At 33.9% G+C, this 27,971-nt stretch overlaps 1 pseudogene; it reads right to left on the minus strand.

Moving 5' to 3' along the window:
• Positions 1–6,482: 6,482 nt before the first annotated feature.
• LOC143640134 (transport and Golgi organization protein 1 homolog) overlaps positions 6,483–27,971 on the minus strand; it is a 38,985-nt pseudogene continuing 17,496 nt past the window's right edge.

The following is a 27,971-nucleotide window of genomic DNA, read 5'->3' on the forward strand; positions in this document are numbered from 1 at the left end:
CGGCACTAACTATTAGTTTGCAGCATATGTGCACACACACACAGAGAATATGTTGAAATTATATAATTCACAATGGCTACGTAATTTGAGAATATTCATCCATTCAGGAAAGTATGCTATTACCTGTAATTGAGATTAAAAGAATGTGTTTACATGGATTCCCAGAGATCGTAGTATACAACAGAGTACATAGAATTTTCTTCAGTATCCTTAAAATGAACAGAACAGTGTATTGTATATGACTATATTTTTATTATATTTGATATTAACTGCATTTGTTGACGCAGAATTTCTTAGATGTGGCACCAAAAATAAAGAACTGATACATTGAATCTGATCAAAATCTGAAACTTTTGGTCTGAAACAAATGCTTCTGCTAAGAACAATTCAAGCTACAGGAAGGGATTAATATTTGCAAATCACACATCCAATAAAGGACTAGTATCTAGAATATATAAAAAAATTCTCAAAACTCAATGTTAATAGAGGTAGAAAAATGTTGGAGGTGAGTGATATCTGTATATGATTCACAGGTGCCTATCTGATGCCAAAGTTGTATACATTAAATAACTAGAGTTTTTATATGTCAATCATATTTCCATAAAGTGGTTTTTAAAAAGGAAAAAAATAAGAGTAATAAACAGACTTTTCAATGGGAAAATGGGTAAAAGACATGAACTGACAATTTACCCATGAGGACAGATTGTAAATAAATGCAAGGAAAATGCTCAACATCATTATGTATCTAAGAAACTCAACTAAAAATCACAATGTGATATCACTGTACTCATATCAGAATTGATGAAATAAAACACAATGATAACCTCAAATACTGGAAAAGACAGAGAAATTGATCACTTGCACATTGAATGTGAAACACTATAATTATTTTGGAAAATAGCTTATCAGTTCTTTTAATAAAGTACACATGGAATTATGAGCTATTATATAACCCAGAAATGGCCCAGTTGTGATCCTGGGCATATTACAGAGAAATAAAAACTTAAGTTTACTCATAAACTCGTACATATTTGTTCATAGAGGACGTATTTACAATAACCAAGAACTGAGAGAATCTACAATAGTGAATGAGTAAACAGACTGGCAAGAACACAGAATGCGTCAGTATAGAGGAATGAAATATGGATATATGCAACAATTTTGATCAATCTCCAAGGAATTTTGATGGTTGACAAATGCCACTTCCAAAGGCTTACATACAATCTGATACAACCCATATACTATTTTTGAAAAGACAGAGTTATAGGAATGAATAACAAAAGAACGGTTTTCAGGGATCAAAACTGGAGTAGGAGCATCAAGGGAATGATGGGTGGATGGTGACAGGCCACGTGAGATTTTTTTTTTTTAATTTTGGGGTGATAGAAATATTTTTGTACCCGGACTATATCAATGTCAATTTCCTGGTGTTTATATTTTACGATAGTTTAAGAGGACATTATATCTGTAGGAAGATAGAAATTACAACATCTCTTTTGTTTCTAACATATGCATAGGAATCTATAGGCAGTTGAGAGTCATAAATAAATGAAAGAAAAAGGAAGAGAAGGAAAAGAAAGGAAGGAAGGGAAGCAATCAAGTTTTTTATGAAATTCATTATTTTAATTAGTAATGATTAACTGCTAAGTTTTATGGCTTAACAGAGCACTGTCCTGTTTTTCTGGTCACGTTTCTTTAAATCTTGAAGGGCAGTAACCTAATAACTAGAATGGCTGTCAAAATTTGAAAAAAGATACTTTCAGCTTAAAGTAGTATGTCATAGTATAAAAATCCATCATTTAAATCTAATTCAGAGAGAGAGATTCTCTTTTATGCATTTTATAAGCATATAGATGTCGAAAAAAATCCTAAGTTTCCAAACTTTATTTCCAAAGTTTTCCTAATACACAATTGAGAAAAGAAGAAAGAATAAAGTAGAAAAAGATGTGCCTGGGAAGATGATTTTGGATTCTCACTCTTAACCATCACCTCAGGTGTTACCTCCTGAGTTCATTAATATTAAATATTGGTCACACCAAATCACAACTACTACAAACGTTTAAAATTTAAGTATTATATTAAAGAGGAAAAACATGTGATGGTGACACACATTTCATAGATGCACACCTTTAGTGTCATGTATCTTTAACAAAGATGATCTATCTAATTAGTTTAATATAAAAAGTTCAAAGGAGGCTCACTTGTTAAGTACAAGCAAATTCTTTCCTAAATTCAAGGAGGGATTGTGTATTCAATAAAAACATAGGAGCGTTTTCTTTGTAATTTTATTTTAATATTGGACCCACTCTGTGAGTCTTAGTATTAATTATCACCATAGAAGCATGGATTTTAACAGTGTAACAAAAGTTGTGTATGACTAGCAACTTTGGAGAATATTAGAGGAGTGATAGATGTGCCAAATCATCTTCCCACAGTTGTGAACTTCTTCAAACATTCTTAACATTACACTGTCACATACTTGACCAGAGCTAGGACATAAGCTTAAAATATTCAGAAAAGGAGTACTATGACTGGAAACCATCCTACTAGATATCTTTCAGAATATTTGAGCATTGATATTGCTACTTAATTTGCAAATTTGATAACAGGAATAACATAATATATTTTGCTCATTTTTTATTTATCAGATATTATGCTAAGAACTTTCTAGATTTAATCCTTAAAAATTTAAGTGTAGGTATTATGGTTTAATGAATAAAGAACTAAGAAATGAGAGGAACCAAAAACAAGTGTCACAAAGTTATGGCATGTCCCCAGCCAATCCAATTCTGATATTCTAGCTACTAGGTTCCCTGAGATAGCATGTGATAATTGGGATTTGTAGTTTTCCCAGTCATAAGTAGTTCCTCTTCCTTGCCCCAAGTCATGGCTGATGTTTAAGGGAACATAAGGAGGACAAAGCCACACAACAGTGGAACTTGGTCAACACTTTTCTTATATTCAATACCTAGGAGAGGGTACAAGTAGAAGACAGAAAGAGATAACTGGGAAAAGAATCAGGAAAATAATTATGGAAAGTAAGGAAAAATCCACCCCCAAATGGATTTCTCATCCTTCAATATCCAGAAATACAATCTCCAATTGGTGTTCAGGTATCTTCTCTTCCCAGGATTGCTCTGGGTACTGAGGTGCCTGTCTCAAACAACAGCAAGCATTTTTTTTTCTCTTTATTATTTTCTGCTGTCTTACAAACACCAATGTTCCTTATATGTATTTTGCCTTGTTGTTTATTCTTTAAAATAGTGCTAATGGGTAGATGTGTCATGGGGAAGAGTGTCATGCAATTCTGGAAATGAAGTTATGTCGCTTCTCTTAGAGATAAAGAAATCACCTTCCTCATAAAATCCTAGAAAACATGAGGGGGCTTTCTTGGTATTTCTGTTCTCCTAATAGTTTTGATATTATACCTTTGATCATAGTGACTTTATCCTTAAAATGACTTCCAGGCAGAGTAATCAGCTTGTAAAAAATATTGACTTTCAACTCTGAAGCAAACTAACTTGAAATGACTGTACCTTAAGGAAGACAGGTGTGGTCATAGGTGGGGTCAGATTAAACAGGTTGTAATGTGATTGAGGAGAATTTTGATTAGATTGATACTAGTGAAACCAGGGAAAGATTATAATAATAGGTGTTAGTGTATTACTTTCTTTTCCTGATTTCACACAATTTTAAGATTTTGGTCTGGAAATTTTCTGATTTATTTTACACACACACACACACACACACACACACACAGACACTCCTTAGTGGCAAATGTGTATTTTAGAAGGTGTTCTAGGAAATCATAGACGTGTCATATTTTGATGACATATTTAATTTGACCAACTTTAAGGAAAAATCTTGAATTAAAACAGGAAGTGAGTAGATGTCATTCAAAAATATAAGGGAGGTGACCAGGGTCAGTCCCATTTACACTTGAATTTTGCTTTTATTATATGTCTACAGTAATGCTTTCTATTTTTACTCATAATTCTAAGGAAGGATCTTGTGCATATAGTTTCTTTCAGTTAGCATATTTCCTTGTCATAGCATGTATTATGATTTTATTAATTTTTATTGATGAATTTACAGTATTACATTGTATGGCTGTCTCATGTTTTATGTGCCTATTCACTCATTAGTTGGTTGACATTTGAATTTTGGTTATTATTAATAAAACTGCACTGAACAATCATGTGCGATATTTTATGTGGACATATTCTTCATTTCTCTTGAATAGATACCTATAAGTAGAATTGCTGAGTCATATGTTAAGTAGGTAACTTTTTACAGTAGCTGTCAAATTTTCCAAATTGGGTGTACCATTTTATATCTCTACCAGCAGTATGAAGGTGTTTTCTGTTTCTCTATATAGCAGCATTTATTGTCTTTTTGATTGTAGCCATTATCAGTATACTTAACTATAGGTTTAATTTACATTTTTCTAATGACTAATAATGTTGAATGTCTTTTCATATGCTTATTTTTCCCTCTGTAAATCTTGTTTGTGAAATGTCTGTTCAAATCTTTTACCTATTTTTAAATTGAATTATCTCTTACCTATTGAGTTGTAGGTGTTCTTCATGTACTATAGATAAAAGTTCTTTATTTTTACAATGTTTCCTCCCAATCTGTTGCCTAATTTTTGAAAACATGATTATTTTAATTTAGTCTCCTTTATTCTGATTATTAGTATTTATTTATTTATTTTAAAATATTTATTCTTAAGTTTTAGATAAACACAATATCTTTATTTTACATTTATGTGGTGCTGCGGATCGAACCCAGTGCCTTGTGCATGCTAGGCGAGCACTCTACCACTGAGCCACAACCACAGCCCTGATTATTAGAAACTCAAAAACAATTTGCTGGAGAGGACTTCTAAAACTTTTGAGATACAAAAGTATAATTGAATCAAGGGACAGTATTCTCTCACAACCGGTATAAGGGCAGCTACCTTGGGCTTTGCTACAGAAGTGGTACAATCAGATGGATGTAAGGAGAGGCAACTATGGGTGGGTTCAGAACTGCTCAGATAAACTACGTAGAATGCATCATAGCTTACTAATAGAATAAATACAAAAAAGGCTTTAGAGGGAAAACTACTGTTTCTTTGAATAAAAAAATAAATCTGCCTTTCCTTGAAAATCTATCTTCCTAGCTGACATCACCTTTATTTAAATGCTATTTTAAAATTAGAAGTTATAGTAACTTCAGCATTGCCTTGTGTCCTGTAGAGGTTGAAAGATACATTCAAAATTGGTGTTTGTGACTTAAATTTTATTTTACATGGTTAAAAATGGCATAAGCTATTATATGATTTTCCTCTTACACACAGCTGCTGCTTCTGATATTAAATGGAGGCTATGTAGATTGAATTCTTCCTAAGGGACTCATTCTTTTTGATTCTGAGTCATCTTCAGAAGTTTAGAGATTTTGTTTCACAGAGATTTTTTTTCACACTGAAGCTTTTGCCCCTATTTTGAGAATACTTAGGGGACATAAAAAGAACAATGATATGTTCTAGGTTTCAACAATCCTATTACTTTCTAGAACTTTAAAGAATAGAAGAATATGGTCTAGCAGTAAACATAAGTACCAGGCTTTTATAATTTTATTTAAATCTTAAACCTCTTAAAATGCACTGTTAAAATTGCTGTAATTAAAATTACAGCTCTGGAGAGCTAGTTCTTAGAAACATTGTTTTAAAGACAGTAGTTACAGATTCAGGACTTGCTTTAATTGATTTTTAAATAAAATATATTTGAGTATCTGTAAGAAAAAGAATTTAATTCAGCCCATAGTTGCTGATTAAAGACATTATAAGCCTTAGAGTTTCATTCATTCTTTCTCAGAGGATTATAGTTTTCTAATTTTTTTATCATATTTCTTGAAAATCAGTGGCAAGGTATGGGAAAGAGAAGAGTGTGTGTGTACATTTTTTAAAAGAAATTTCCTTATTTTTTATAGACACAACATACCACCCTATATTTTACCGTTATAATGCAATAATGGCAAAAGCAGTAGAACTTCAGGTCAAACAACTCTTGCTACTAATGTAAACTCATTCTCAGAAAACCATTCTCACATGGACAGTGGTTAGAAAAAAGTACATGAATGTGCTACAAAAATAGAGGCATAAGACTTCTCACAAATAAAAGAAATTCCTCTGTATAAGTCCACAGTTGACCAAGGGCCAGCCTCCTTAACAGTGAGCAACAGGAAATATGCTGCCAAGTCACCATCTTCAGTTCTGAGAGTGAGTTTACATGCTTCCCCAAAGGCACAAAGTCTCATGACGATCCAATGAATCAACAGACACTTGGGAAATATTAATAAACAAGTTTTTATGAACTATTACAACAAAGAACTTCAGCAAGAAGGAAAATGAAGTTTATGATCCTTGAGTAAACATTTTTAGTGTAACAGTCTCTGCGACCAGATATTTAAAGAGAAAAATTAAGGTTATAAAACACCATTTCTCTGTTATCAACTGGAATACACTAAAAATAGGATAATGGAAATACATGTTCTTAAAGCATTTCCACAGGAAATGTCCATAATTATGACATTCTAAACCATTTAGCAATTGTATATGCTACATTAACTAAAACAAAGGTATTCCTTATTGCACATTTTAAAGTTGGAAGGATACTCTAGTTTAAGTGGGGGATATTTAGGGGGAAAATATTTTGGCTCCAAATGTATACTGCGCCAAGGCAGCTTCATTCTAAAAACATAAACCATTTAAAATAAACTTTTATATTTTGAAGCCAATAATCCTTCAACACAATGAATAGTTCATAGTCCACTTTCTGACTAAGTGTCAGAGGTTAATTTTATGGGCCCTGTTTTAAGGCCTGTGAACAGCCCTCACTACTCTGAGAATCGGGTGTAGGTGGAGGTTCATCTTTAAAGCCTGAAGACATTAAGTCTTTTGCAGCAGGTGGTGGCCCATAGTCTTGGGGACCATGAGTTGGAGGTGGTAATGGGGCACCAGGAATGAAGTACTCTCTTGGGCCAAATGAGCCTAAAGGTCTAAATGGTGCAGGTCCTGGAAAAAAATCACGAGGGTCAAAAGGCAAATCCCGTTGTCCAGGTGGAACACCTGGTGCATATTCTCTGAAGCCTATTGGTGGACGCATACCAGGACCTGGAAAATAAAAAGGAAGTTACGTAAATACCCAGAAATTTCTGAACTTGGGTGATTTCAAGTATGTAAAAATAGTCTTTAATTTCTCCCAAGCCTAGAACATCAACTGGTGAACATCCTGACTTGCCAGATGAGGCAAACTGAAATGGAACAAGTTTAGGTTATAGCCTGGCCAACCAGCCATGAAGCAACATATTAAGGATTTAAACATGGCTCTACCTAGCTCCAGGCTTATCTTTTTTCTTTCCCTACTATATAATTGCAGAATTATTTCTATCTCACAAGAGCTCCATTTATATTTGGAAGTACTATATTACCATGACAAGATGATAGACTATGAAATAAGAACTTGACTACATCAAAGAAATTTTGATAAAAGGAAATCTTACTATTTATTACTGTATCCATTAAAAATTCATAAAGTATTTTAGCATAGACTTTACACATGCCATCAGAATCAAGGTGCATGCCCCCCTGGAAAAGGCCTTCCACAGCCACCTAATTAAATCAGCAACATTTATTAGGTCACTGTTAAATCCTCCTCTTTAACACTTCCCTCTGACTTTTCTCAAGGTAAGGAGGGTTTGACTTTTCCTTTTCTATATTCTATAACCTACTGCTTATGCTTCCATTATGGGTGATTACAAACTTTATGCTATAGGATTTTCATATCTGTGACAAAATTTTAAGTTATGTCATGTGTCTCATCCACCTTTCCATCTATTGCAGTGCATATCAACATATTTTCAACAAACATCTGCAGAAGTAATATTTCTGGCTTTTCTCTATATAGCCCCTTATCCTTGTCTATGAGATAGCTATTGCCTATCTCAGTATAAGATTATGTAGTGTCCCATATGTTCCAGAAAACTGGAGGAAAAGTAAAAATGTACTCAGCTGTATCCTTTCATTGTTAAGACCTGAGATAGCAACCAACTGTTTTAGCAAGCAATAGAAATGAAAGATGAATGTGATTTATAAGTCAATCACTAGTGTTCAGATAATCATACCAAATGGTGAAGGAATTGGCCGAGGCCCAAAAGGCCCACCGAGCTGAAATGGCGGTCCATACCAAAAGGGAGGTGGTGGAGGCCGTCCCATCGGGGGTCCCATAGGGGGGCCCATGAAGGGTACCCCTGAGAAAGGAGGGGGCCCTTTCATAGCCATATTAACCTGCAATTTAAGATTTTAAAGCAGTTAAAAGTTTTTAAATTCCTATGTATTAAGACAAAGTACCAACACCGATAAAAGCTAAAACCCAAAACAGGCACCTGTCCAGAGAACACCATCAGTGCAACAAAACTCTACCCACCCCTCCTGTGTATTCCCACTGACAGCTTACAGAAGTTAGAAGGATTCCACAAGAGGGAGCAGTTTGTAACTGATTATATCTGCACAGGAAAGGGAAAGGCAAGAGGACTGGCAGAGGTTATTAACACAGATGATTTCTGACCAGTATGTCATGCTGTATTCACTACAACCTATTTCAAAGGGAGTCCCCCCCCTCCCCATCACTTCCTTTTCATCACAATACCTCATTACTTCCATATTAAGAATGAACATAATAAAATGAAAAATCCATTCTCTACCCATGTAATAATAGCTACTAGAGTATCTTCAGTAAGTCTTTCATATATTATTCAACCTCTGAGATCTTTAAGTAGACTGTCTTGTTTTAAATAAGAGGGAACAAAAGCAAATGGATTATCATAATTTGTTGAAGGCCACACTGCATATTAAAGGGTCTCAATCCCAGGTTTGCCTCCAAACCATGCTTTTCCCACCTCTACTCATCTCTAACAACGGGTCTTTGCTCTCTTTTTAAGTCTTCTACTACAAAGGGGTTTGGGGGTCTTATCTAAGCTGCCCTTAGATTGCTCCAGAGATGTATATTCCTGGAATATGTATACACTGGAACTTGAGAAGTATTTTCCAACACAATGCTATATACACAAATTAGGAAGACAAGGCTTTAATAATTTACTTTCATTTACTGTACACCATTTGAGATATTGATTTATCATTTCCTATGAGTAGTGGGTTTGAAACTAAACAATTAAAAATTTGTTTTATTATAGAGCTGCAGAAGACCTACCAGATATAATAGCAACACAGTTACAAGAGAATGCACTTCTGTGAACAAATGAGACCATTGCTTGGGACTGGCTTAAGAGGTCATTTCAGATTATCATTGTTGCACTGAAACAGTATTTCACTTTCAGAAAATCTGATACCAATCTAATTCAAATCACTCAAAATAGGGTTTGCACAAATGGAGGAATTCTTAAATAGCATTCTTCCAAACAAAAGTAAAAATGATGAATTATATAATTTATGATGAATTTACTTTGCCTTAGATCATTCAACACAAAACACCATATAAAGTTAGAGTGATAACTTTTCACATTCTGTAGTTCATTATAGTTGTACACACTTAAGCCACATTTCCAAGTTAAGGAGAAAAATAAGCTCAATATTGCATGCCGTTTAAAGCAAACAAGATCAGTGTGATGCTCTGAATATCCTTCCCAGAAATGCACAGAATAAAACCCAATTCAGTTCTCAACCTCTAAGTACTTACTCCAACTGGATGCTCAGTCAAAGAAGTAATGGTAGAAACTGAGAGGGTCTCAGGTTCTTGGGGAAGAGTTTGCTTTTAAAAAAACAAATGGGATAGTACAAATAGAACACAAAGAAGGAAAAAGCAAAGAGCAAGTACTGTAGGAAAGCTACATGTTCCTGCACGACCACGTGATTCACAGTAACTACAGAACTTACCTTGCCCTCATCCGTCACCTTAGCTGGAGAAGAACTTCTGGAGCTGCTGTTCATGTGAGCTGGACCACATCCTGGGTCTGTTAGAGATCAAAGAATGGATTCAGACTTATTCTAACATGAAAAGAATAAAAATCCTGCATCCACAATTACAGACTCTTTGAAATTACTTGGTCTCTTTACCAGAGGCAACGGGTTTCCCAGATGCCTCAGAAGACCATTGAGTACGAGGTAAAGGTCCATCCATTGACCCTTGGTAAAGAAAGATCAGAGCGCTTGTATGTATTTTTCAGAAGAAATAAACCACTGGTGGACAGGTCAGGGTTCAACAATAACTAGAAAGCAACATTAAAAATGGGTTGGCCAGGGGTTGGGGTCGTAGCTCAGTTGTAGAGTGTTTGCCTAGCATGTGTGAGGCACTGGGTTTGATTCTCAGTACCACACCATCTACAATTAAAAATATTTATTTAAAAAAATGGGTTGCCCAATACGTAAATCACAATTTATGAAGAGACTTAAGTAAAATAAAGAACTGCCTTGGGTTGATAGAACAGCAAATTAATACGTACTGGTCCTAAACTTTAAGCTATAGACTTGAAGTATGTGTAGGTTGGCTTTTCTTTAGTCTGTATAACCTGACTTCCAATCTTACCAAGACTACAGTCCTATTTAGAATTGGAAATAAGACTCAGTATTTCATATTGGAAATATGTATGCCACATAAAGTTTAAGGCTACTTTAATAATATTTGGGAAAGGAACACCATAGAGATTTAATTTAAAGATAAAGGTTTACACTTCACAGTGTAAAATTTAAAAGAAAAAAACAATACAGGGACCTCCAGGAAAAAAAATGTTTTCTATTCTAGAACAGATTTTACAGAAAACATTCACTAAGATAAAGTAAGAAATCATCTTCTATATATTGTACAGGCCCAAATTCTATGTTTTCATTAGAATATTCAAAAGGGAAAAAAAACCAAAACCTTGAAGCAGTTTACTATAAAGCAACATGTGAATGCTCACCAAATCCATTTCTAGGCATATCTCTTTGATTAAGAGTAGCAGAAGGAGGTCTCCCAGCTGGCTCTGCTGTCAGTGGAGGGGAACATTCTCCACCACTCACGGGGGATGGACCAAAAGAGCCATTATGGCTCAGTGGACCTAAAGATAACAATGCCATGTTAATACTTTAAGGCAGAATTCTCCCTGACACCAACCCCCACACCTCCCGCTTTAGCAAATCATTCAGATAATTTCATAACCATTACACACAGAAATAAAAAGTAATTTACATACATTCTGCACCCAAGAAATAAAATAGCTCCTTTTACAAAGTGCTCCCTACCTCTCTCAGGAGGATTTTGTAAATTTGGTCTCCCCGGCATTGGTTTTACAATCACAGGTTCATATTGCCGCATTGCCATCTTTTGGGTTATTTCCAGTAGTCTTGAATATTGAGAAAGAATGGGCTGAATTATGAAACAGCAATCATAGATAATATCTAGCATAACCTTAAAACACTATAAAACATATAGTAAGATATAAAAATCACATACTTCTGTCTCAAATTAGCAGCTTCCCTTTTCTCTTCAGCTATAGCTCTTTCTGCAGAACGAGCTTTGAGCTATTAAAGAGAAAATATTCAAATTCAGTTGCGGTAGGCTATGCAAAAAATAAAGAAAAGGGGGAAAAAATCTTACCCAATTATCATGAGCTTTCTTCTCATGCATAGCAATCTGAAAAAGACAACACATTAAAAAAATGTTTTTAGGGACTCATTATAATAGCCTATAATTGTCTGTATTAGATATCAAAGAATTCTGCAACTACAGGACAGTATTAATTACTACCTGGTTTTTAAATGAGCGCTTGGTTTTCTGTAATTCTTCTTCCATCTCTTCAATTCTCCGCCTAAGAATTACAACAATTGAATAAAATTTGAAACATTCTGACCATTTTCCCTTTATTCCATCAGCTATACTTTTAAAGACTTTTATCATACATAAAAAAACATTTCTATAGTTATATGAATCCAGTGTGATAAAAACTAATACTACAGGCCAGGTGCAATGCCACATGCCAGTAATCCCAATGATTGGGAAGCTGAGACAGCAGGATCACAAGTTCGAGGTCAGTCTCAGCAATTAAGTGGGAACCTATGCAACTGAGACCCTGTCTCAAAGTAAAAAAAAGGTCTAAGGATGTAGCTTAGTAGTAAAGCACCAAAAATAAATAAATAAATAAAATAAAATAAAAACCTAATACTAATAACTTTTTTATCATTTAATTGCTAGAGATTCTGAATTGATAAATTATAATTTCCTTAACTGTTCATCAGTGTGTTCTCAAGTAATTCTGCTAGAAATATCTTCCTCCTTAAAACTTTTTTTCTTTTTTTCAAATTATATCCATAGAAGATTTCCAAGGTCTATCAAATGCCACACTTTTGCGGGTCTTGATATAACACACAGCAAACTGATTTCTTAAAGAATTACTACAACATACAAAACCCCCAGAACTGTTTGCATTGACCAAGTTCCCTATGGTCTTGCCCATTGGGTACAAGTGAATTTTTGTTAACATTTTTCATTTGTTAAGTTGAAATTTATTTTTTCTCCTGTGTGAATTAAATGTGTTCATATTCTCTCGTTATTCATACTTACGTGCTATTTTCTTCTATCTACATAATGTAAAAAAAAGATTAAAAAGAAAGCTAACACTAATTCATTAGACATTGACACCCTCCTTTAGAAACTGAACTCACTTGTAATTTTTAACTTCCTGAACAGCGGAAACCACCTTTTCATCTGCAGCTGACAGCTGCTGCTCTTTTTCTAGTCTCTCACATTCTTCTTGACTCAGTTTCCTAAAATAAAGCCAGTTATCAAATCAAAAGTTTCTCTTTGTAAATATCACTTCCCACAATTCTATAAAATGCTTAAGCACATAAAATAGGAATTCAAACCTGCAATTTCATAAATCAAACTCTGGCAAATCACTTACATTTTCTAACTTCTCCTCTTAATTCTCTACTTACCAGTAAATAAAATAAATGTGAAAACAACATGTGCCCTAAGGGCAAGTCTCCTGTGTGTAAGATAATAAAAACTCACTTTACTTCAATGTGGAAGATCAGGACTGATCAACCTAACATAATTAAACATATTAGGATAAAGCAGGGGATAATTCTTTTCTCGTTTCTGCCATGGGTAGGACACTAAGTATATCTTTGTCATGGAGGAACTCTTTTCTCAATCCAAGACTGGTACCATAATAAAGATATAGTCAGTCAAAGAAAAAATCTTCTAGAATATGTCTTTTAGCTATGCAATTAACCACAGAATATTTTTCACACTTTAGATATCTATTTCAAAAGAATTGTAAATTAAGCAAAAAGACAAATCTGAGTTTTGATAATGTCTATCAACCAGAAAAAGAAGCCAAACTGACCCACTATCAGAGTATTATCTACTGAGAAGTTTTAACTCTGATCATAAAACTCAAGATGTTCATCTACTGACACAAAGGTAGCCACATTTAATGATTTAAAAAATACTATTTTCTGCTATCCTTGTACTACTTTAGCCATAGTTCCAATTCAAAAGATAATTAACTTGAAACTTAATTTTCCATAAATCAGAAGAACTGCAGTAAAAAAGGATTACTGATACCAAATAGAAAAAGGGGACTATATATTCTTATATAGCTTCTAATTTAATTCTTCAGCAAGTATTTTATGAGTGGCTATAATATACTAGTTACCTTGTAAGATGCTAAAGAATAAAAGAGCTCACTGTTTCAGGTATAAATGATGCCTAAAGGAATATAATAATTTTCCCCACTGGCTTAAGAAGGAATATGGAGAAAACTGAATCTTGAAGAAAAGAGAGAATTTTGTTTCCAATTATCAAAGAGTTAGTCTGAGAGCACTAAGAACAATCAAAACATCTTTATAAGAACATAAAATTGTGTTTGAAGGGATCCAAGCTGAAAAGCCAGTGAAGATATATGTATGTGGCCAAGATCCATTAGAAAAAGGAATCTCAGAATTACAAGTAAGGCTGGTGCTTTAAGGTAATTTTCTCCTATTGAAGATAACACAAAGATATGAGTCTGAACCAAGCCTTCATTAAATTCCTGGGCTTAGAGGAAAAAAAGAGGCTACCAATAAAGGGACCCTTAATAAAAGCCCTAGCCTTTGAGTTTAGATTAGAAAGTACTGCACACTTAAGTGATGAACAGGCAAAAAATCTAAAAGGAACAATACTGAAACATTGAAAAGACAAGTCATTTTTGAATTACTTAATTGCTGACTAAGTTTAAAGTGACAATCTTACTCAAGTAACCTCAACACTTTTCTATAAGAAGATAACTTCGTCTTAGTCCTCAAATTTCATCTATAATTATCACAACAATGTTGGCCAATCAAAACTGATCAGGCACTCCATAAGACAAAATTCTGTGAGAAAAAATCCCACAGAAAAGGAAACCAACAAATGGGGTTATCCGCACATGTTTTAAAATCACTGTGCTTTGTATAGTCAAAAAAGTAAAGTCAAGATTATGAATTTTAGGGCTGGGAATATAGTTTAGTTCTTAAAGTGCTGCCTTGCATGCACAAGGCTCTGGGTTCAAACACCAGCACCACAAAAGAGGGAAAAAAAAGATTACGAATTTTGTCAAAGGATTAGAAACTATAAAACCAAGAAATAGTTGGGTGTGGTGACCTACCTACAGTCGAAGATACTCAGGAGGAAGAGGCAGAATTATGAGATTAAAGATAGCTTGGAAAGCACTAAGACCCTAGTCCCTTATGAGAAAGAGCAAGGAGTCTGGGGAGGTAGCTCAATAGTAGAGCACATGGCTCAAGGTCCTGGGTTTGAGGTGTAGTACTGAAATAGGACTGGGGTTGTGGCTCAGTGGTGAAGCATGAGCCCCAGATGTGTGGGGCACTGGGATCAGTCCTCAACACCACATAAAATAAATAAAATATTGTGTCGGGCTGGGGATGTGGCTCAAGCAGTAGCGTGCTCGCCTGGCATGCGTGCGGCCCGGGTTCAATCCTCAGCACCCCATGCAAACAAAGATATGGTGTCTGCCAAAAAATAAAAAATAAATTTTAAATTCTCTTTCTCTCTCTCTTAAAAAAATCCTATAAAAAATAAAATATGGTGTCCATCTACAACTAAAATAATATTTTAAACCCTGAATTTTTTAAAATCCTAAACTCAATGAATGATTTTAGCAGCAGATTTGGGAAGTAAAATAAATCCTAGCGCTTTTAAGACAGGTCAGAAGAAAATATCCAGAAGAAGTAAATCCAGAATGTAGGAGGCAGGGGAAATCAAATTCGAATATGCATTATTATAATCAGAAGAGAGAATGAGGTAAAATCAACATTTAGAAAAAGACTCGAAAATTCAAGAAGTGTTTAATGGTCCCAAGCAACATAACTGCAAGAGGAAAAGTGGGTGGCGTGGGGAAAACTACACCTAGGCACTTCTCAATACAACTGTTATAAAAACAGAGAAAGGACTACAGAAACTATGGGAGAGATAAGACCAAACAACAATGATAATGGGCTCCTTAAAGAAAAAATTTAAAACAGATGGTAATTAATTGGATATTTTTAAATTGCTAAAACTAAGTAACAGTCAAAATTCAGTAGCCAAAAGAAAGATCCTTTAATAATGGAAACTGGTTTTAACTCTAATCATGAAGTTCATGTCAACCTAATACAGATTACAAAGGTAGCAATATTTAGTGGATAAAATACTATTCTCTGTTTATCCTTGTACTACCTTTGATACACTAATCAAATCTATCATTAAAGGACGATGTTCAAATAGAATGAAAATAATTTCAAATAAGAAACCAACAGTGTAGAATGCAGAACTACAGAAACTTTAAATATGTGTATAAATTGAATGAATGTCTTGTGGAGTTCACAGTATATGAAGTACTAACATACAATGCCACAACAGTTATCTGATTCAGGAGCTACTTAAAGCCCATAAAAAAAATAATAAACCTATTAATCTATGTCAGGTTTTTATTAAATCCAGAATATATACCATGGCCTTTAAATTATGAGAAGATGAATAAAATTATAATTATATAATTATAATTCCATTATAATTTATGATTACAACAAGCTTATACAGGGGATAAGGAAAATAATTAAAAATATTTAAACTATTAAAAAGATACAACGAAGAAAAAAGAACAGGTCATCAAATAGAAAGCAAATTCTTCATAAACCACAGGCACATATTCACATGGACAGACTTATATTTTAGAAAGTCCACTTCAAGCGGCTATAGAGAAAACTACTAAGAATTTGAAATAAGTTATATACAAATATAAAAAATGTAGAATGAAGACAGATGATCTAGGTTAGAAACAGAAAAGATGACACAGGCATGAACTAACATAGTACCTGGGGATCAGTAAAAAGAGTAAAAACCACAGATGATGACTGAATGAATTTTGGAGGAGTTGAGAAAAATAGTGCTACAATTTAACTGCATTACAAAAAAATTAATTGCCATTTAGGTCATTCAGATTACTAGTAGGGACAGAGAAAACAAGTGTTCTTTTAAAAAAAAAAGTGATAAAATGAGAAATGTTTCTTTGAAACAGGCCAGGAATTTAGAACTGGCCTGAACAAAAATTTGAGATTCTAAAAAGGTTGCTTGGAGATCACAGAATTTTAGAAAAGTTAATGGAAAGGTTTCAATATTTAATGCATTAATTAGGCAACAGAAGTCAAAATACCTAAAAATAGTTAGGTCTATAAGAAGGTCTGTCTTTTCTTTACAAGATATATATATATATATATATATATATATATATACCGAAGAGTAAAATCAGGTGCAAACAAATAAAATCTGACACAACCTATTTTTAGAGAATTCAAGTATTTTTGTGGATTAAAAACTTCAAATGAACTTTCAAAAAATAACTAGCTCCACACTAAGAACATTAATATATAAATATATACTACAAACAAGTACTTCTGTAATCATAACTCCTAAGGTCCTTGCCACAGTTCCATTTTGTGTGAACATCTGAGATATTCAAGTCCAAAACTTGTACCATCAATAAGTAAATATTATTCCTTTTTGAAGTTTTTATTCTGCTAAAACATGTCATTCCAAATCACTCAGTATTTTTAAAGGTCCAGAGTTAGAGATACAAGTTCAAAACATTAGAATTACATGACTGATCACAATGAAAGGTAATTAAAATAAATAGGGGGATCATAGAAAGGGTCTAGAACTTTGAGAGGTATTTCCACATCAGTGACTGTTAATACCATTTTACCACTTCCTGCCTTCATATGAATTTGACAATTGATTACGATGTCCTCACAGCCTTAGTTTATGGTTCCAACTACCTCAGGACTCTTAAGACTGATGATGGAAAGAAAAATGCAACTTATAGGAAACAAAACACAAAGGAAAAAAGACAAATCTCTACTTATTACAACTAGAAGAAATTTTAAATAATCTTAAGATAAAATTATCTATTAGTTCACACAGTGATAACAATAACAAACAATGAAAATCTTACTTTTGTAGTGCCATCTCATCTTTCTGGTAGAGTTCATTTAAAATCTCCACTTTCTGCCTTAGAGTTTTGCATTCCTCTTCCAGTACAACTTTAGAAGACTGTAGTGAATTGCAGTCACTTTCTAATTTCTTTATTTGGTCTGTAAAGGATAAAACAGCTTATCTCTACATGTGTACAAGGACTTAAGAACATGTTTGAGGGAGTCCTGTCAAGAAAAGTAAGAAGCATGAAAGCAAGAAGCCATTCTTTATCTTTCCAATAAAATTTTAAGTCTTTCCAACATGGCAATTTCTTCTCAAGAACAACCCACCTTCTAGATTACATTTTGTGGACATCGAGGCTCTTAGCTTAGGTTGTAAAAGTTTTAGATCCTCTTCAACTACTGATATTGTAGTTTGTGTCTAAAATTTGCAGAAAAGAGAGGTATTCTTAAAAGTGAGGCACAGGAAGAATTCACAGGCACTATGGGACTCTTACAAAGAACTATACCCGAGAGACATCCATCATCTGCTTAATTTGATCATTGATCTTCTCATTTCGATCACCTAAAAAACAAAAGACTTTAGCTTTTTCTTTCCTTACTTTTAACTCTATATTCTCCTAACTTCCCGAAACTAAATAATGATTGTGTTCAAACACCAGAAGAAAAAAAAATCAATTAAATAACTAACCTGATTAGACTAATGACTTTTAAGAAAATTGCAAGCTTAGATTTAAAAAAAAAAGAGAGAGAGGTGAATTTCAGGCTGGGGTTGTGGCTCAGTGGTAGAGTGCTCACCTAGTATGTGTGAGGCACTAAGTTTGATCCTCAGCATAAAAATAAATAAAAGTACTGTGTCTGTCTTAAAAATAAAACAAAAAAAGGTGAATTTCTAGTTTGCACAACTAAAATATTATCTATGCTATTCTTGTAAGATAAAAGCTTTTCTTCTCTCTCAGATCTATCTTCACCTGGGCAAGTAAGTGTCTTATTTAGAAAGATTCAATCCTCTGTCTTCTCCCTGAATCTACTACCAGGTGTGGTTTGAAATACTTGCTATGTAAGCAATATCCAACTTGGGAGAAAACATCTGGAAATATTTTCCTCATCAGTAAACACTGTTACACTCCCTCTCTCTAGCTTTCTGATAGTCTCTAGCCTCTGTTCTCACAGCCTTAGTTTATGGTTCCAACTACCTCCGGACTTTTAAGACTGACTGTGGACCTTAAAACCACAGAGCCATAGAGATGATGAGTATCAAAATCAACTATCATCTGCATAAGTTAAGAAACAAATTTCTCTTACTGTACAATGTTCAATACTTAGAGGTATAGGATGTGACTATTGTAGCTGCAGTGTACTTACTAGTTTTCAATGGGATAGAAAAAGTCAGTGTTCTTCACATGCCTATTGCTACATTATACCCAAGCAACCCACCTCTGCCAATGCAATAGACATATCTATAGATCCAGTGATATGTGTCTACAACCCTGAAGCTTAAGAAGAAAATCAGCCACCTGAAAAGTGGCATCTGTATAAATACTTAATTAAAGACACGAAAGCAAAAAAAGGATTCAACCTCCCTGAGACTGATCTTACCTGCTACCTCTCCATTGGTTAATTCATCTGACTCATCTTCTCTATTTTGATCCTCAGATTCAGATTCACATTGTAACTGATTCAACTGTGTGATATAATTAGTCAAAGCCTAGAAAAGAAGCAAAATGTTGGAAGACTCTCGATTTTAATTCAGAAGATTTCAGGAGAATTCATGAGATGAAACATGTATTTGGAGTATAAATTGACATTAATAGTATCATCTTTGTGATTAAGAGCTACAAGTAGATCTTTCTGGGTCTTCTCAAATGATTTGATTTGTTCACTGAGCTCAGCGTGTGATGTACTCCAGTCTTTGACTTCCTACTGCAACTGAAAAGTCAAAACACATGAATTCCTATGGGTTAGGGAGGAGTTTCTGCACTGGATACATCAGGACTACAAGACTTAGACAAAGAAATAGAGAACCATACTCCTCGGTGGCCTGCCTCAATCGAGGGGGTTGAGACCTTGGTTAAGGAAGAGGGCAGAGTGGCCCCAACACTCACAGCTGCAGTAAGAACATCAGAGCTCTCAGGAACTTGACCCTGTTTATTGCATTCCCCAGAAAATTGCTGCCAATTCAAATAATTTACCTCCAGCAGGAATGGCTGGGCACATATGACTGTCTCCTAAATTTAGACTCCTTATCATGTAATCTTCCCTTGGCCGGTGAATCAGTAACTACTCAAAAGAGGATCATAAAATACTTAATTTTCTGGTTTAAAAGTTTCTTTGAGGCTATGCAAGTTAATAACTGATTGACATTTGATAAGAAAAGCAATAATCCAAAAATCCAAAACAGATGGAGAACATATATATGCACTCAATTTAGGGAGCATGTTTAAAGTTTGCATATCTAGAAAAGGTCCAACATGAATATTCCTTACCTCAGAAACAGATCCAAGAAAGATACAAGATAATGATATTCACTTCTCTAGTTTACATTATGTATGACATCAAATTTTCTTTACCTGCTCTTTCGTCTTCTTAAGCATGGTATTTTCTTTCTGAAGCTGACAGCATTCCAACTTCTCCTTCTCTTCACGAAGCTTAGCTTCATTAAAGACAATTTGAAGCTAATGCAAAACACTACAGTTAGTGAATTAATTCCAAAGAAAAAACAAAGTTATACTTTCCCAAACCAGACATCATATAGTTCTCATTTTTTACACATTTTAGCACACTTCAAATTTTTGGTCCGCAACAAAACTAAGATGTAGTATTAATATCCCGTTAGCAAGAGTTGGCAGCTTTACCTCTGAAAGTTCAGAAGTATTCACTGAAATGACATCTTTAAGCTTCTCTATAGATTTCTTATTTTCCATTATCTGCCAGGTGAAAACAGAACACAAAATATGCATTAGGATTTCAGTAGAAATAGTGATATGTGTGTGTGTGTGTGTGTGTGTGTGTGTGTGTGTACACACATATATATACTAAAAAAGATAAACACAACAAAATATTTGTCAAGCCATCCCATTACATTTCAGGTAAATGCAGGGGATCCAGCAATGGACTAAGCAAAAAATCAAGAACTGAAAGAGATGAGGGAAAATGAAGTCATAAATATTTCATGGCATCCACAACCTTACTGTTTATGAGATAACCAGAAAAAAAGGTCAAAGTATAGAAAATCATAATGCAATAATAAAATGTTTTAAAGCATAGAAAATTAATTAATTACTGTTTCAAATAAACCAGTTCAAATTACTAATTTTTTTCTAGTGATAGAGAAAAAAATTTCCGAAGATAATTTTTAAAATTTTCTTATCTGAAGTAAAAAAAAATGATAAAATTTAAGGGAGAATAGACTAATCTCACATACAGAAGAATTCCAAAAAATTATAAATATATTTGCTCCTTAAGGAAGTGGACATAACTCTGCAATCTTTGTTTGCAATGCCTGGGATTGAATCCTGGGCCTCATGCATGCTAGGCAAGTGCTCTACCATGAGCTGCATCCTGAGCTCGTAACTCTTCATACTTTAACTGTGGGCTGTGCATGGTAACGTCCAAAGAATATAATATGAAAAGGATTAGAAAGAATTTTTACAGTGACGAAATCTGATAAATACTACCTCAGCTAGGTGATCAAGCTTACTTGGGGGTAGGATATTTCAGAACACACTCTCTACTATCTTTTGCAACTTTTATGTAATTACAGAAACTTATAGAAATTGGAAATGAAATATGTAAGTAAATTTTTTTTAAGTACAGAAAATTGATTAATTCATTACTCTTTCAAGTAAAAAGTAAACAAATACTGTTCAATTGGACAATAGTTTTTTAGTTGATATGCATGTTTCCAAGGGCAGAGCAAAGCAATATGAAAATTATCCAAGGTTGAGAATAAAAATATTTCCTAGGCCCATAAAAATAATTTGTTGTATCAGTACTTAAAAGTTCCACAAAATGGGCACAGATGTGGGTTTAACTTCCTTGACTCCTAATCTTACTTTAGTTAACAGCTGGACTAAGTTCAACTTAACCAATTTTACAAAATATTTCAAAAGCCCAATTAAAGTAACACTTAGCAGCAAAACTCTTACCAAGTCGTGATTCTTAGCATTCTGTTCTCTTTCAGATTCTAACATAACATGAAGACTTTTAGCTCTCTCATCCAGAAATTCTTTAGCTTTTTCAAGAAGCTTTATTTTATCCTGGGAAAAAAGGTGTCAAGATTACTCACTCATTACATTTACTTTTGAGTTTAGAATGTAATTCCCCCCAAAGAAGGGATTTTTACCTTATATTTAGTTGCTTCATCAGAAAGAATCATATTTTGTTTCATGGTTTCTTGGATCTGTTTCTCTGATTCCTTTATCTATGTAAATAAAGCATTCAGAATTAAGATACACAAATTATAGTGCTACTATACAAGTTACTTCCAGACAAGTGACCCTTTCCAGAAGAAAGCAGTACTTAATACATATGACTGCTTAGAATTTGGATGATTTGTAGGAAATAATGAAATAAAAACTTTAAGATATGATGTTTAAATTAAAACAGGTAGAAATGATTCAAGCTAGAACCAAGGGAGAAAGAAACAAAAAAATAATTATACCTTCTGTTCATACTTTGAAAATTTCTGTATCAGTTCTTCATCTTCTTTCATGAAATTGATTATCTTTTGGGCAATTTGCTGTTCAGTGACTAAAAGGGGGAAATACACAAGATTATTACAATCACTAAATGAAATCCAATTACTCAATCTACTAAAAGCAAAGACATGTTATATGGTACTATGAGGAAATACTTCTTAGCATAACTATTATGCTTTTAAAAAGCAATCTATGCTTATTAGCAATTAGAGTATAAAATTATTAAAATTTAAGAAAAATATAAGAACAATGATATTTTGCTGGGCGCGGTGGTGCACACCTGTAATCCCAGTGGCTCAGGAGGCTGAGCTAGAAGGATCCCAAGTTCAAAGCCAGCCTCAGCAAGAGCGAGATACTAAGCAACTAAGTGAGACTTGGTCTCTAAATATAGGGGTTTTGGGATGTGGCTCAGTAGAGTGCCCCAGAGTTCAATCCCAGGTACCCTTCCCATCCAAAATGATATTTCAATTTAAGCTTATTTCACAGATGGGAAATACAGTAAAGTGTTGTAGCTTGATATTCCTCCCTTCTCAAAACACTTTCTTTTCAGAAAATGGAATCATTTAATTCTTTGCAAAGAAAAACAGAAATTAAAGCATACTGATTCACATTACCATTCTTTAAATTATCTACTCAATTACTTAATGCATGATTAAATCATTAGCATAGAAATACTCTTCAAATGTAATACATCTGCATTACATCAATATTCAAAGTTAATCTGCCCCAAATTAAAACTTATCATCTCCCTATCCACAATTTGTTCCTCCTCTTTATTTCCTATCTCAGAGTTGGAACCATCATCATCTACTCAGTTATCCATGCTAGCAACCTAGGAATAGTAAAATTTTCAGGAGGTAAAAAAAGTAATAGACATTAAAAGTCACTGTATCTACTTCTAACATACATAAAACACACATCAAACACCAATACAATACAAGTTTAAGAAACCTAAAAATTTACCTTGATATACTCTATCTTTTACCTAGAAGAGAGAAAAAAGATTAAATTTGATGTCAAACATCTGCTCAATAGAAACAGCATTCCTAAAACAACAGTCAGAATCATAACCAAGTGAGAATTTAATAACATTCTGGTTCAGAATAATAAATTTATAGGATTAAAAATAAGTAAAGGTTAACAAGCATTTTAAATTTAATTGGTAGTTATATTTCATAAATAGGCTCTGACATAAAAACACTAAGATATGTACCTTATTTCACAGTAAAGATGTGTGTGTGTATGTGTGTGTCTGTGTGTACTCAAAATCATTTACTTGAGAATTCTAAATAACCAGGATAAAGTCTAGAAACAATGACTATTCAAAAGGAATTTGAGGAAACAATATTAAAGACATAATCTTTGTACTAAGATATGCCACTTTCACTCACCAGAAAACATCTTAGAACTCCAACTTAAATTTGGCTATTGGCTGAATTTAGAAACTAATAGGCTACATCATCTTATTTCTACAAACCACTAAATATATAGCAAGAAATCTGAAAGGGAAGACTGCTAGAAGAAAATGCACAAGCAACAAGAGAAATGACAATTAACATATTTTGGAAAGGACAAAAACAATCATTTCCTAAAGACAGCAATAAACTGCCTGATAATAAAACCTAAGCAGAAATTTTTTTAAAAACATCACTAAATTTCTTTGTAACTTAGCATATACTTGTCCTTTCAAATGTTATAAATGGTGATGGAATACTCAGATGTGTCCATGGATCATCCATGGGATCTTTGTAATAGGAAATTGCATTCAGAAAACTCCAACACAGAAAGAAATGGCATTTCTTTAATGTCATAGCCTTGCTAACCTTTTACTCAAAATGACAACAGAAGAAAATGGGAAGTAGCATAAAAGCAGTCATCTAAGGAAGAGACTAAAGCTCCAAAGTCAAATGCTGAAACTGAGGAGCAACAGCTAGGAACCAGATCCCACATAACCTAGTGAAAAGAGAAACAGGTATTGTTTCTTTCTTGAAATGAAAGAAACAAGAGAGAAATATAAAGGGTTTTCATGTTTTTCCCTTCTCTTTATCCTTCTATTTCCTTTTTCCTTTTAGCTGAGAAAAAGTTCAATGAGATTGAACTGTGAAAATTCCTCACAGGAATCCAGGCAAACGATTCTTCTTTAAGAAGGGAATGCTTTTTAAGAGATCTTACACTCAATTGTACAAGGAGAGGAAACTTATCTTAATAATGATATGTCTGATATAATTAAGAAATCAGAAAAAGAACACTCAGATTTGAAAAGATTTGTATCCAATGCTTTTGGCCTCTTTAACTGTTAGGCTTTTCATATGCAAAGTCCATTTACCTAAAATAATTTTCTTCCAATTATGTTAAATAACTATGAAACAGAATGACCTACAGTACAAACATATGTATGTATAAGCTTATATATATATGCTTATACATATATGTACACACATACACAGAGATAGACTAATTCTGCTCAGAAAAAAAAGACTTAATGAACAAAACATTTAATGGATTTTTGGACAACACATAATCTATACGTCCAAATAAAAAGGTATTTTCTGAACATATGATCAAATCATAAAATCTGGGGAAAATATATATAAAAGACTGGAAAAATTATCTTATCTCCTTTTTCTCATATTACTGTATTTCTTTGTAGCATTTCCCCCTGTTTATATGTGTTTATATTAACATACAGTTCATCAACATTTAAATCTTAGTTTCTGCTTTTTATTCCACTTCACATTTAATTGTGAGCATTTTCTGTACCTAAAAGCTTTGAAATAGATAAATCTGCCTACTATTCCATTAAGCGAACATACAATATCCCCTAAATGAATTATGTTGTGCTAAGTCTTCAATCTAAACACTGTTCCACTGAAAAACATTACCAAAATCTTCAAAGCATAGTTATTTCTTTAATATAGATTACTAGACATATATGCTACATAAAAGGATATTTATCTAACCTATCCCATCTTTTATCCCACTTTTAAGACTTCTGATATGTATGAAACTACTGGTCAGGATGGCTGTAAGAATTACCAGTTCTACCAACTGCACCCACACTATATTATTTTATAAGGTTAGTTTGACTTAAACCACTAATTTGTGTTTTAGCAACTGAAAAGGAAAAAAAGTGGGGGGGCAGTGACTATATAAAATAATCCTTGTGCTTATGTGCTAAGGTATAAATAAGTTAATTTACTCACAACAAGAACAATTCTCCAAAAGAAAATGACAAAGGATACCAATCCAAAGAAAACAGTGAAAACTACAGGCTCCCATGGTAGTCCATAAAAATCAGGCCCAGGTTCATACTCATCAGGCAATGTAGTAAACAGCTGAAACAGACAAATTAGAAGAAATGGGAAACCTTAAATTTATAACAAAACAGTCACAAAGAATCATGGCAATTCTAAACCAACCTCCTCGTCAGAAATCCACCTCCTCAATATTTTCCAATAGTTTCTTCAAGAGAAAGGATACTGACAGTCTCATATTTTTTGTTCACTTGCAGTGTTTTCAAGTATAATGAATCTAAATACTTTTTTAAAATTTTAGTTTCAGGTGGACACATTATTTTGTTTTTATATGGTGCTAAGGATCGAACCCCTAACCGTAACCATCTAACCCTAACCCTAACCCTAACCCTAACCCTGTGCCTCATGCATGCTAGGCAAGCGCTCTACCACTGAACCACAACCCCAGCCTGAATCTAAATACTTTAAATTGAGCATACTTTAAATTTTCCAGTTTGTAACAGGCCCTATATCATCACATTGTCTAACACCTGGCTAGAATCCCTCTGGATCATTCTTTTCTCTTAGATAACCTGGTTTTTATAATTTAAAAAATTCATTTAAGACAAAAACTTAAATATATGAAAGAACTAATTAATTTTATGGCAACAAATAAAAACAATGAAACAATAAAAAGATTTCAAGCCCCTTTGGGTATCATTTGATAAGCTAGAAGAATACCTTACTATTCTGAAAAGTGTTTAAATAAAGAAAAGGAATCAAATATTTATCTCCTGCCTTAACTATACAAACCAAATAACTGTGTAAAGAATAATCAATCATAGCCAGGCGCCGTGGCACACACTTGTAATCCCAGTAGCTAGGGAGCTGAGGAGGGAGGATAGCAAGTTCAAAGTCAGCCTCAGCAAAAGGGAATTGCTAAGCAACTCAGTGAAACACTGTATATAAATAAAATACAAAATAGGGCTGGGGATATGGCTCACTAGCCAAATGCCCCTGAGTTTAATTCCCAATACCCCCCCCCCAAAAAAAAAGAATAATCAAATTTTTATTTGTGTAGGCATCCCATCCTTTAAATGAAAAAAGAAAAATCCAGCAACTCAGACCATTGCTATTTTGCAACCTATAATATATTAGCAAATCTCACCAACGTCACTGTTGACTAGTAGTCAACATCAAAGGAGAGGATATGCATATGTCAATGCAATATTTCCTATTAAGTTTTCATAAGAAAAAGAATTGAACCTAAACCTGACTATGAATTTCCAAGAAATATAAAGCAACAGAGAGAAGCTGAGGTTGTTAGCTCAGCACTTGCCTAGAATGCATGGAGCCCGAGGTTCAATCCCAGCACCACAAAAAAAAAAAAAAAGGCAATAGAGAAAACAGGTTAAATTGTTGTACCAGGGGAATGTCATTTATTCACCAAAACTACAATATATCCTAGAAGTCCCACAAACATATTTTTTTCAATTATTGCAAAAAGTTACAACAAAAGGAGAAATCAATTAACTTATATGAGACTTGTTCTCCCACTGAAAGCAACCAGAAAGTTGGAATATATATATATATATATATATATATATATATATATATTTGGTACCAGGGATTGAACTCAGGAGCACTTGATCACTGAGCCACATCCCCAGTCTCAGCCCCATTTTGTATTTTATTTAGAGACAGGGTCTCACTGAGTTACTTAGAACCTCACTTTTGCTAAGGCTGGCTTTGAACTCATGATTCTCTCTCAGCTTCCTGAGCCACTAGGATATTAAGGCATGTGCCACCATGCACAGTCAAAATATATTTTTAAAGAGCTATTTTTCAGATAGAAAGCCACAAGGGACATGCAACTGTCACCCCTAAGAGAAGGAGAACAAATAGGTGAGCATTCTACCTTGAGGCACCCTCTAGACCTCAGTTTGGGAAGGGGAACCCAAATGGGGCCTAACAGTCTCACTGAGGAGAAAGAGACCAGAGTTCCAGGAGATTAAGCAGCCAAAAACATGTAGAGAAAACTACCAGAAAGATGGAAGCCACAAAGAAAAAGAGTTCCAGAAATCTGCATGGAGGTGCTCTTCAGTTTGGGGCTACATTCTAAGCAGTACCTGCGAGGGCCAAGAACAACTATAAGCTAACCAAACCCACAGTTGGCACTGAGCTGGGAGAAGTCTGGATTCCAGCTAACCAGAGAGTTGACATACAAAAACAGTATGGTCAACAAGCTCATGAAAAAGTATTTGATCCAGGCATGATAGCACATGTCTGTAATCCCAGCAGCTCAGAAGGTTGAGGTAGGAGGATCCCAAGTTTGAGGCTGGCAACTTATCAAGAGCCTAAGCAAGTTAGTAAGACCCTATCTCAAAAAAAAAAAAGTTCACTCAATATCATTAATTATCAGGAAATAAACTCACAAAGACATACCCACTAGAATGGCCCAAGTGCTAGTGAAGATGAAGTCAAGTGGAAGTCTCCTAAATTGCTGGTGGAAGTATAAAATGATTGTGGTCATTTATTAGCATGGCTTGA

This window comes from Callospermophilus lateralis, unplaced genomic scaffold (assembly GCF_048772815.1).
Source record: "Callospermophilus lateralis isolate mCalLat2 unplaced genomic scaffold, mCalLat2.hap1 Scaffold_123, whole genome shotgun sequence".
NCBI classification, from domain to species: domain Eukaryota; kingdom Metazoa; phylum Chordata; class Mammalia; order Rodentia; family Sciuridae; genus Callospermophilus; species Callospermophilus lateralis.